This window comes from Acinonyx jubatus, chromosome B4 (assembly GCF_027475565.1).
Source record: "Acinonyx jubatus isolate Ajub_Pintada_27869175 chromosome B4, VMU_Ajub_asm_v1.0, whole genome shotgun sequence".
In the NCBI taxonomy this organism is placed as follows: Eukaryota; Metazoa; Chordata; class Mammalia; order Carnivora; family Felidae; genus Acinonyx; species Acinonyx jubatus.
In genome coordinates, this window is record NC_069387.1 from 52,187,739 (window position 1) to 52,193,738 (window position 6,000).

Below are 6,000 nucleotides of genomic sequence, written 5' to 3' on the forward strand. Positions count from 1 at the left end.
TGGTATGTTTGCAAGTTCACTGACTTCTTTGTAAACTTCATTCTGCTCTTGAAGCCATCCATCGGAATTTTTATTTCAAGTATTTTATTTTTAAGTTCCTAAATTTTCACTTTTTCCCTTTTTTATAGGGTGTATTTCTTTGTTGTGATTTTGTATCTTTTCCTGCATTTTGTATTTTCCTATACTACATTGGACATAGTTATTAGAGCTGCTTTTCCTTGTTAATGGGTCTTTGTATGTCAAGTAATTTGGATATTATCTGGAACATTGTGAATATGATATGTGCATATTCTAGGTGCTGTCATACTCCTCTGGAGAATGTTGCTTTTCTTTTAGCAGGCAATCTTCCCAAGTAGTTGCACACTGTCAGCTTTGGCTCATCTTTTATGACAAGCGTTTTCAACTCTGTTCAGTTTTTGAAGGCTTCGCTTGGGTCTATGTGCAGATGTGGTTCAAAATGTAGGGTAAGATTTGTGGGGATTTATACACAGTATTAGGAGAAACCCTTCTGTGGCTCTGTCTCTTCTATTCTCCTGACTGCTGGGACTTCTTTTTAGGAGTTCCTTTTTGCAAAAAGAGATGTTGGGGTTTCTTTTCAAAAAATTTTTTGTTTTGAATCAGGAGACTATAGATGCTGGAGAGGATGTGGAGAACGAGACCCTCTTGCACTGTTGGTGGGAATGCAAATTGGTGCAGCCGCTCTGGAAAGCAGTGTGGAGGTTCCTCAGAAAATTAAAAATAGACCTACCCTATGACCCAGTAGTAGCACTGCTAGGAATTTACCCAAGGGATACAGGAGTACTGTCGCATAGGGGCACTTGTACCCCAATGTTCATAGCAGCACTCTCAACAATAGCCAAATTATGGAAAGAGCCTAAATGTCCATCAACTGATGAATGGATAAAGAAATTGTGGTTTATATACACAATGGAGTACTACGTGGCAATGAGAAAGAACGAAATATGGCCCTTTGTAGCAACGTGGATGGAACTGGAGAGTGTGATGCTAAGTGAAATAAGCCATACAGAGAAAGACAGATACCATATGGTTTTATTCTTATGTGGATCCTGAGAAACTTAACAGAAACCCATGGGGGAGGGGAAGGAAAAAAAAAAGAGGTTAGAGTGGGAGAGAGCCAAAGCATAAGAGACTGTTAAAAACTGAGAACAAACTGAGGGTTGATGGGGGGTGGGAGGGAGAGGAGGGTGGGTGATGGGTATTGAGGAGGGCACCTTTTGGGATGAGCACCTGGTGTTGTATGGAAACCAATTTGACAATAAATTTCATATATTAAAAAAAAAAATTTTGTTTTAATGTTTATTTTTGAGAGAGAGAGAGAGGGAGAGAGAGTCAGAGCGTGAGCGGGGGAGGGGCAGAGGGAGATGGAGACACAGAATCTGAAGCAGGCTCCAGGCTCCAGGTTCTGAGCTGTCTGCCCAGAGCCTGATGCAGGGCTCGAACCCATGAATGGCAAGATCATGACTGGAGCTGAAGTCAGACACTTAACCAACTGAGCCACACAAGTACCCCAAGATGCTGGGGTTTCTGAGTTTTAGGTGTCTGCACTGTGCTACTCTCCAACAGGGGCCCAACCTTAGAGCAAAGAAATAAGACAAAAATTAAGTGAAATTTACCCCAGTGTGGATTGCCTCTCCAAGTGTTGACTCCCCTGCCTTTATGTTTGAGAGTCCTCAGGTAAGTTTTTAAAATTATAGGAGTCCTTAAATAGTTTATTTTTTTCCAGAGTTTTTAGTCGTAATCAGTAAAAGGGATGGGCTGTAAGACACTTGCACTGCCATCATAGAACCTACATCACCTTTCTTACGATTGTTTGGTTTTCTTCCCTTTTGTTTTATCAATCTTTATGTATTTCCATGTCATAGATGTCCTTTTGCTAAAAACAAACTGTTGTTTAGATTTACTTGGAAAGTTTTGTCACTTAGCTATAGAACTAAGTCTGTTTACCTTTAATGTAATTACGTGTTTGAATTTACATCTACCATTTTACTTTCTACTTTTTACTCTTCTAAACTGTTCTTGATTCTTTACTTTCTCTCTTCTTTTAGATTGATTGATTTTTATATTTCCATTTCCCTCCTAATTCAGAAATTATTTATTCAGTTTCTATTCATTTAACATTACATATGAAGTTATAAGAGTATATTTAAATATTAAATCTACTATTAACTGGTACTTTTACTATCCTTTTGGACAATACAAATAATTTTAAGTCCCCATTTTTATTGGTTTATAAAATTCATATACCTTTATTTTATTTATACCTTTTCTTTTTCTCTGTAATCTTTTATGCATCCTGATTTTTCATCAGAAATAATTTTTATTGTGAATGAAGAACATTGATTGGGATTTTCTATGGGTGGCAAACTCCATTTTTTCTTGTCTTATAACTTCCCTTATTTCTTTTTTTTTTAAATTTTTAATGTTTATTATTTTTGAGAGAGACAGAGTGCACATGGGGGAGGTCAGAGAAGAAGAGAAACACAGTCCAAAGCAGGCTCCAGGTTCTGTGCTATCAGCACAGAGCCCAACATAAGGCTTAAACCCATGAATCATGAGTTCATGACCTGAGCCAAAGTTAAACCCTCAACCAACTGAGCCACCCAGGCACCCTGTCCCTTCTCTTTTATCTTAAAGTATCCTTTTCCTAAGTATACAATTCAAGGTTGGAAATTATTTTCTTCATCTCATTAACAATGTCATTGTAGCTTCCTCTGTTGCCATTGAGAAGTCAGCTGTGAGTCTTTCTGTGGCCTTTTTGAAAGCAGTCTATCTTTATTTCTTCTGACTCCATTTAATATCTTCTTCTTATTTTGATTTTTAAATTCCACATGAAGGTATGTAAATATAGATTTATCTTTAATTATTGTTTGGCATTCACTGAGTTTTTTGAATGTGTGGATTTATATCTTTAATATTTCATGTGTAATTTGATTTACTATTTAATGAAATAAATAGTATTTCATAGCTAATTGCTATTTCCAATCCACAAAATTTCATGTTATGTTTTTCAGTTAATGAATTATTATTCAGTTTTTTCTCATATCTGCCATGTCACAGTTTATACTTTCTATTCCCCTACAAAAAACTGTTAATTTTTGTTGACTTTTGCAGGCATTTTATATACAATTATTTTATCATTTGAGGTTGATGATTCCAATAAGTCATATTTTTTGTTTTGCTTCTTTTTTGGGTGGTGTCTAATTGTTTATTTTGTCTGTTGGCTTTCATTCATGGTCTTATCTTTCCTTGTGTTCCTGATTTTATTTGACTTTGTGGTATTATATTAAAATTGTTTTACTAATCATAAGGAAATGCAGTTCAAAACCACAAGGAGGCCTCCCCTCATACTTGTTAGAATCGTCACTATCAAGAAGATAAGCAATAGCAAGTGTTGGTGAAGATGTGGATAAAAAGGGAACATTTGTGCACCATTGGTTGGAATGTAAATTGTTTCAACCGCTATGGAAAACTGCAGGCTGCTCAACAATTTAAAACTAAAAATACCATATGAACCAGCAATCCTACTACTGGATATTTATCTGAAGAAAATGAAAACACTAATTTAAAAAGATATATGCACCTCATGTTTATTGTGGCATTATTTACAAAAGCCAAAACATGGAAATAACAAATGTACATTGATGGGTGAATGGATAAAGCTGATATTTTCATAACAATGGAACATTATTCAGCTATAAAATAATGAAATCTGGCCATTTGCAACACATGGATAGAACTTGAGGACTTTATGCCAAATGAAATAAATCAGATAGAATAAGATAAATACTGTATGATCTCATATATGGAGTCTAAAAAAAAAAAAAGAAAAAAATGAACTGATAGATACAGAGGACAGATTTGTGGTTGCCTGAGGTGGGGTGTGAGGGAATGAGTAAAGGGGGTCAAAATATACAAATTTCCAATTATAAAATGGGTAAATCATGGGATGTATAGTAATGTACAGTATAGTGATGACACTTAATACTCCACTGCATATTTGAAAGTAGCTAGGTGAGTGGATTTTGAAAGTTCTTATCACAAGAAAAAAATTATAAAAAAACATTATTTGGAAAATATTTCTTATGTCTTTTATATATCATCTTTCATAGAGGATTTTCTGTTGCTTTTTCTAGGCATATGGGGTCCTGCCAGTCCAGAACCACTTTAAATGAAGTTTGAGATTTCAGCATCCTTACAGATGGTGCAATGTTGAGCCACATGTTCAAAAGAGAGCTTGCTAACCTCCAGCTTATCTTCTAGGTATAGCTCTTTGTAGTAGGTTAATTATTTAAAAAAATTATTAATGTTTATTGTGAGAGAGAGAGAGAGACAGACAGACAGAAAGACAGACAGAGCATGAACAGGGGGAGGTGCTGAGAGAAAGGGAGACACAGAATCAGAAGTAGACTCCAGGCTCTGAGCTGTCAGTGCAGAGCCCAACACCAGGCTTGAACCCATGAACCGTGAGATCATGATCTGAGCCAAAGTCAGAAGCTTAACCAACTGAGCCACCCAGGTGCCCCTGCAGTGGGTAAATTATTAATGTTTCTTCTCCTAAAAAGTTCCTGATTTTGAGTTCTATTTCTCCAGTCCCACAAAACCACCAAAAGCACTGCTAAGCCTTTCAACTACTCCTGCAGGAATGGTCTATAATACTCTTAGTATGCTTTGAGTACCTTAGCTTATATGTCTGACTACTTGTTTTCTACCGTATCTTGTTCCAACAAATTCTGGAGTATCTTGTGAGCAATTTAATATCTTTGAGAAGAATCTTGTCTGTAGTCTTATGTTTATCATCCATACTCAGGTTTACATATCACTTCATTTGGCTACGTTTTTTCTTCATCTTCAAGTTAAGAATTACATTAATAACTCTAAAACATATGACAAAACTGAGAGTGTTAAGGAAATATGGTGATAGTGGTATCAGTATCCAAGTTCACAAGACTTTTTTAATTACAAAGCTTCACAAACATCTTAATCATGCACATCTGTTTCCCATAAGAATCATGAGATTTCCTCCTAGGAATTATTGAACGTGTCAATCATAATTTAGAATTTATGCAAAAAAACCCAAAAAAACCAAAAAAACAACACTGAGATACCAAAATGTGAAGTTGCTTAAGGAAAGCAGTGAGTAAATATTTGCACTACACGATCACATATAGTTATCAGTATCTACATTTGGGATTTTAGGCATTCTTGTGAGCTCTTCGTGAAAGTTTTTAGATCGTTGCACGGTATAGTTTTAGACATTTGAATGAATTCTCATTTTGTTTTGTTTTTAAATGTTTATTTATGTTGAGAAAGAGGTAGAGAGCAAATAGGGGAGAGGCAGAGAGAGAGAGTAGCAGGCTCCACGCTGTCAGCACAGAGCCTGATGCAGAGCTTGAACTCGCAAACTGCGAGATCATGACTTGAGCGGAAACCAAGAGTCAGACACTTAATTGACTGAGCCACCAGAGCTCCTGAGTTCTCTTTTTGAATTAAATGTATTCTTCCATTCAAAAAGAGCTCAAATGTAAGATTTTATCCTATATTTTAAAGAAATTTAAATTTTTGTCATAGTAGCTACAGATGAAGTAAATGGAATTTTGAGAGAAATGTCTACTATCTACTTCTACTGGGCAAAATACTATGGTGCTACCTGGACAAAGAAAACCAGGAGGCTGCTTACCATAATAACAAGTCAGGATCAAGGTAAGAGATTAAACCTACCACTGTTTTTGAATATCACATATGATAAACTCCAAAGGTGCTGTCTCTTTTAGCAATGCCTTAGCACAAGATTGTCTCACATGGAAGTATATTGTAAATGTTACATGATTCCCAATATAGCACCAGGCTGAAGTCCTGGAAAAGCTTCTATTTATATCTCTTAGAAACAGCTTTTATCAGGAAGTGTTTTGCCCTCCTGACCAGCCCTCTCATAACCTTCCCGAGAGCGCCTTCTCTGAAGTGACACAGGGACCTAGGGTT

The 6,000-nt window shown here is 36.1% G+C and overlaps 1 long non-coding RNA gene across 1 annotated transcript; it reads left to right on the forward strand.

The window, feature by feature from the left end:
• The first annotated feature begins 3,356 nt into the window (after window positions 1–3,356).
• Window positions 3,357–5,722, forward strand: LOC128311039 (uncharacterized). Its single transcript, XR_008288961.1, has 3 exons — window positions 3,357–4,281; window positions 4,612–4,693; window positions 5,599–5,722. It is a non-coding gene; the product is annotated as an uncharacterized LOC128311039 (long non-coding RNA).
• Window positions 5,723–6,000: the final 278 nt, after the last annotated feature.